This window comes from Lagopus leucura, unplaced genomic scaffold (genome assembly GCF_019238085.1).
Source record: "Lagopus leucura isolate 7727_CA_CO unplaced genomic scaffold, USGS_WTPT01 Super-Scaffold_1, whole genome shotgun sequence".
Classification (NCBI taxonomy): Eukaryota; Metazoa; Chordata; class Aves; order Galliformes; family Phasianidae; genus Lagopus; species Lagopus leucura.
Window position 1 is genome coordinate 40,202,295 of NW_024962250.1, and position 6,358 is coordinate 40,208,652.

Consider the following 6,358-nt stretch of genomic DNA (forward strand, 5'->3'; position numbering starts at 1 on the left):
GACAGAATTGCCCTGGGGAGGCAATTCACCACACCTTTGGATGATGAAAATGCCCACGGCTTTTGAAGGGGTCCGCATTTTTTTACAGGTGAGTCCCATTCCAGTTATCCATGTTAGCACACAGCTACAGGTTAAATAATAGCAGATGGCACCATTTTGATGCAGGCAGGGCTATAAAGTGACTGGAGATGAGGAAGTGGAGGGAAGGGGATAGAGTCAACAATCTGCTTTGGATCCTAGTGGTGGCTTGGCTTTAGCTGATGTATGTGAGACATTTTAGGCTACTGTAAATCAGTGCCTCTTCTTTGGAGATGGGTCTAATCTGACTGACGTCAGTGGATGAAAAGGTCCCATATTTGTAACAAAAAAGGACAGAAAACTTCATCCATCAAATCTTCTGAAAGCTTTAAAGCATTTTTTTCCCCTGGCCAAACTCATGATGCTGACCAGCTCTATCCAAAGACCAGTGCCAGTCCCTTCCAGGTGAGCAGGAAAGCTCTCCTGAGGCCAGGATAGGCACAACTTTTGGTGTTGTTGTTATTGCTGTTTTTGCTGTTGTTTTAATTAAGATTCAGAAATTGAGCTTCCCAGGTGAATGGGCATTTTTGTTTTGGTTTTTGTGTTTCTTCTCTCTTTGAAAGCATTGGCTGGTGGATCACCAGTAATCACTACGTGGTATGTTCAGTCTGAACTGCATGTACACAAATAAATGGGTGCAGTCAATGCACTTAGAATCATAGAATTGCCAAGGTTGGAAAAGACCTCTAAGATCATCCAGTCCAACCATCCACCTTCCACCAATATTTCCCCACTAAACCACGTCCCTTAGCACAACATCTAAATGGTTCTTGCACACCTCCAGGAATGGTGACTTAACCACCTTCTTGGGCAGCCTGTGCCAGTGCCTGACTGCTCTTTTGGAAAATAAATCTTTCCTAATATCCAACCTGATCCTCCCCCAGTGCAACGTGAGGCCATTCCCTCTTCTCCTATTGCTTAAAGCTAGGCATGAATTCAAGGGCTTATTCTAAGCAGTCCTTTAAGCATCTCACCAAATTTTGACCTCGATAGTAAAAAAGTTATGCAACATATGAATGTATGTGCGTGTTTATGCACATTTGCGTGTGTGCTCACTTTATTTACCAATCACATCATATAAACTCTATGAATAACCAAGTCACGCAGATGGCAGTGTTCACTGAATGGAAATGGCTTATTTGATTTTCAATTTAATAAAGAATTAATAATATTGCAACTGCTGGTATTTGAAGAGCAATGCAGATCAGGTGTCACCCATATATTACTCGTTTAAGTTTTGAGTAGGCTAGGCAGCTTAAATTAGACTCCAGCTTCACATGCAGACTATTTCAATTAGAGTAATCTCTTGTGATCTAATATTCTTAGCTTTAAAGTCATACTGCGTAAATATTTTATTACATATTTAATAACACTTTTTCATAATCAAGAAACTAATGCACATATATAAAATATGTGCATTTAAAGAGCTGCTGACATGACACGGGAAACTTTGAAAAATATTCTATTTGGGAATTAATTCAGCTCGGGGCAAAATTCAGAAATAATATTTAAGTGAGGGCAGCTGAATACATCACACATTGCTGCACAAATCTGAAACAAAAGCCCAGTTTTGCTCCACCACTTATTTTACATGTAAGAGTGTAGTCAATTCATATCCACACTGTTACAAAGCAATCCCAAGTACCTTACTGAATCAATACTAAAGTGGAATTTAAAAGGAAAGACCAAGCCCAAACAATATAACTAAGGATAAATGTTGAATATTAACATGAATTAATAGTGGATTTTTGTTTCAGTCCCACATAAAGACACATTTGGGAGAAGCAGTGGGGAAGTCACTGTGTAATTTACCACTACAAAAATAATGTTGAGACTCAGCCAGCTGGACAGTAGCAGTTGTGAAAGATAAAGGTGGTTTTTTTTAACCATAGCCATCATCACTGTTCTTGCTCTTAATAATAAGCAGGTGTTTGTGGCCTCATTTGCTACATCAATGGCTGCAGAAAAAAAGATCTCAGAGTACAAGATGCCCTGGAGATGAAAGGCCCCAAATTCTGCAAGACAGGATAATATAAAGCTTTGTTCCAGCTTGAATGCCAACACCAAATTTCTTCTAGTGTCATTGCTGGTAACTTGGAGATGTGATGATGCTTTGTTAAACCACAGCAGTTCATGAGGCCAGCCAAGGACAGTGAGAGACACAGTGGGGAGGATGTAGCACCTTCTGTTCCTCATCAGACTCCACCACTGAGCACACGGATCCCTGGAAATACAGGCAGGTTTTTACACTGCAGAATTCACACTTATTCTGTGTGGCTCTGGGCAGCCTGGTCTGGTGGTTGGCGACCCTGCACTTAGCAGGGGGATTGAAACTAGATGATCATTGTGGTCCTTTTCAACCCAGGCCATTCTATGATTCCATGATTCAGTGAAGCATCTTCCTTCCTGTTGTCTCTATTTCTAAGTATCCATCAATTCCTGCCCCTTTTTAAGCACAGACAGTATGAGAGAATTTCATCTTGATTCTCATCAGAGGAGTCAGACTTTAATCCTTTTTGCAACATTTTAAGAAAACATATCTAATGTTACAGAGGTGTTTTCAACTGAAAAGAAAATGAAAGATGATGATGATTATTTTTTTTAATGGACGCTATACATATTCTAAGGAGACATAAGGAACATTAATTTGATTAAGTGGATGGTCACCTTTTAGTAAAAAATTACGGGATAAGGTGATCAGTAGATTAAAAGCAAGATAGAATTTCTGATATCAAGTGACTCTGATTTAACCTCAAAGCTATTAGGGCTCATGGAAAATCTGGAGGGATGCTCATTGTCTCCTGCAGAAAACCAGGCTGTGGGACGATGGTAGATCCACAGCCACAACAGTCATAGAATCAGTGAATCGTAGAACCAGGCTTCAGTTGGAAGGGACCTCAAAGATCACCCAGTTCCAATCCCCTGCTGTGAGCTGGGTGCCCCCCAGCTCAGGCTGCCCAGGACCACATCCATTGCTTCAAGAGCCTCGATGGATGGGGCACCCACAGCTCTGGGCAGTGCCAGGGCCTCACTGCCTCTGAGTGAAGAATTTCTGCCTAAAGAAAGCTTTGGAGAGCAGAATTAAAACATACTTAAAGTTGGCATCCAAGTTCTGAATTAGGAACATTATATCGTTTATCAAGAACAACACATCACAGTGTAACAGTGTTTTGTTTGTCTTTGTTTAAGCAAGCTGTTATGATAAATCTAAAGACAAACAGTGGATACATAATTGGGATAAGAATCTCCCATCGTACACAGATTAAGTAAACAACCTGGCGTGTTGGCAAAGGCAAACAGTAATCCATCATCGACCCTGTGACTCAGGTGTCATTTTTTCTCACAGCAGAATGGGATCCAGAATCCCTATAGTCCTGATGCAGCAAGCCCTTGACTCAAAAACACAATTAATCTAAGAATAAATTAAATGATTGTGTTGATGTAGTTATAGAATCAGAATTATTTTGTGGGAAGGGACCTTTAAGGGTCCAGTCTAGTCCAACTCCCCTGCAATGAACCAGAACACCCACAGCTCCATCAGGTTCTCAGAGATCCCTCCAGCCTAACCTTGAGCGTCAGGCTTGTCTTTCACATCACTGTTGCCACTACTGAAATGCACTACCCACCACCTCAGCGTGCTCAAATCTACTTTTTGGTCTCCATAAACATTCAGCAAGCATCAATGAATGCCAATGGGCACAATTTTTTCTGTATGAAGTAAATCAGTTCCACACCTTTGCTTCCTCTGCACTTCAATGTCAGATTTCACTCTGTCAGATTGCCCCTCTGCTACCACCTGTCAACATGTCATGGAATATTGGTGGGAAGGTTTAACCTCCCCTGCATCCCATCAACATCCACTTCTAGCTTTGGACCAACATACCATGACAGGAGGCATTACTTTTGGAGCCCTTGTGAATATTTCCGTCCATCCTGAGATAGACCACTAAATTTAGACAGTCCTTCTCAAAAGTTGGACTTCTAATGGTTATGAGTAGCCCTACCATCTGTACCCAGCTGCACATTTGCATGCAACTTTCATATAATCCTAGAATCACAGAATGGCCTGGGTTGCAAGGGACCTCAAGGATCACGAAGCTCCAACTCCCCTGTGCCATGCAGGGCCACCAACCTCCACATTTCACCACTTGCCTTTAGGATGATGCCACCAGCAGCCCCAGCCGAGGCTACCAGGCCCTGGGGCAGGTTGGCAGTCTGCAGGATATGCCTTCGTCCATGCCCACCACACAGGGGCTGAACAGAAGCAGCAGCCATTGAACCTCAGAGCACACCAGCATTCAATATGGACAGTTCCAGAAGCAGCCAAACTGCTAAAACTGTGTGTGCTCATGCTCGTCACGGAATCCTAAAATCATAGAATGGCCCGGATTGGAAGAGACCTCAAGGATCACGAAGCTCCAACCCCCCACCACAGGCAGGGCCACCAACCTCCACATTTCATAGCAGCCCAGGCTGCCCAGGGCCCCATCCAACCTGGCCTTGAACACCTCCAGGGATGGACGGGGCATCACAGCCTCTCTGGGCAGCTGTTCCAGCACCTCACCACTCTCACAGCACACAACTTCCCCCTGACATCCAACCTCCATCTGCCCTCCCTCAACTCCAAACCATTTCCCCTTGTCCTGCAGTTCTCTCCCCTTTCCAAGAGCTGACTCCCCTCCTGTTTGTAGGCTCCCTTTAGGTACTGCAGGCTGCACGGAGTCACCCCGCAGCCTTCTTTTCTCCAGGAAGGTTTCATTCTTCATGCCTCTGCCTCTTCCTCTTTACACACCCTTCCTCTCATGTCAGTGGAATTAGAGACCTGAACAAACCTTAGCACTCAGATTATATCTCTCCCATTACCAATAATTTCATCATTCATAAGCTACAATTTTCAAAGTAGGCACATTTGTATAAATGTCTTACCTTTCCTGAACATGCTGTATATGATTCCTTCTATTCTCTTGAGTATTGTAAGCAATAGTTTCTTACTATTTCTCATTTAATTGTGCTGATTTTATTACAGATAATGTTAGTATGGACATTGTGTGATGGGGAGAGAGGAATGGGCTACTCAAAGGAGACAAGTATTTCATATATTTTCATTGTTTATAAAATTGGACAGAAAAATCAATTTTAATGAGCATTTTTAAAGCATAATTACACAGATACTAGAGAAGCCATCATCTTTACTTTAACAAATATTTTGCAGTGAGTTTCTGTAATATTTTTGGTCCTAAGTCTGGAAGAGACCCTCCAGTGGGGTTGTTCATCACTAGAAAGAAAAGCATGTGAATCTGAACAGCTTGCACAGCAAAATTCCTTCTGTACCACGGATGGAGGGAGAGATTTGAACTAGACAACTCTAAAATGAGAGCTGGGAGACAGTATTTTGAGAAACTGCCTTCCAAACAGCTTTTCTCATTTGGGATTGAAGACTTATGGAATCCCAGAATGGCCTGGGTTGCAAAGGAGCACAGTGCTCATCCAGCTCCAACCCCCTGCTGTGTGCAGGTCTCCAACCAGCAGCCCAGGCTGCCCAGAGCCACATCCAGCCTGGCCTTGAATGCCTGCAGGGATGGGGCATCCACAGCCTCCTTGGGCAACCTGTGCCAGTGCCTCACCACCCTCTGGGGGAAAAACTTCCTCCTAATATCCAACCTAAACCTCCCCCTGTTTCAGCTTGAAATCATTCCCCCTTGTCCTATTACTATAAACCCTCATAAACAGCCTTCCCCCCTCCTGTTTAAATGCTCCCTTCAAGTATTGGAAGGAAAGTTATGAAAGCTGCTGTGCTGGGAAACTCAAGCAAAGGTTGCAAAGTGGGATTTAACTTGGATCCATCTGTGCCTGCTGCTGAATCTCAGCTCCCAGGAGGAACAGAACACAAGACATGCAGCTGGGCACTCCGACAAGGTAATGCCAGGACAGCAGCAGTTTCAAATCCTGGCGTATATAACCGTGCTCAGCAGTGGCACCAAGCACAGCACAGCCGTGATCGTATAGTGGTCAGTACTCTGCGTTGTGGCCGCAGCAACCTCGGTTCGAATCCGAGTCACGGCAGGAACACTCCCCCTAAACGTGGCTTGAATTTTGGGTGGCGGGTCCCTTCTCATTTAACTCTGTCACACTCTGGCATGTGTTGTTTCGCAGCTGCTGGAGGGAGGAGATTATTACAGGAGCCCTCAAACCGAGCAGAGGGAGCAAAAAAAGTTGTGAGAAAAGTTTGCGCTCCAAAGTAAACGATTTGAGAAAGGACTTACAACAGCTCAGCCAACAC

General features: G+C 43.8%; 1 non-coding gene across 1 annotated transcript; it reads left to right on the forward strand.

Moving 5' to 3' along the window:
• Window positions 1-6,069: 6,069 nt before the first annotated feature.
• Window positions 6,070-6,141, forward strand: TRNAH-GUG. The gene has a single exon. It is a non-coding gene; the product is annotated as a tRNA-His (tRNA).
• Window positions 6,142-6,358: the final 217 nt, after the last annotated feature.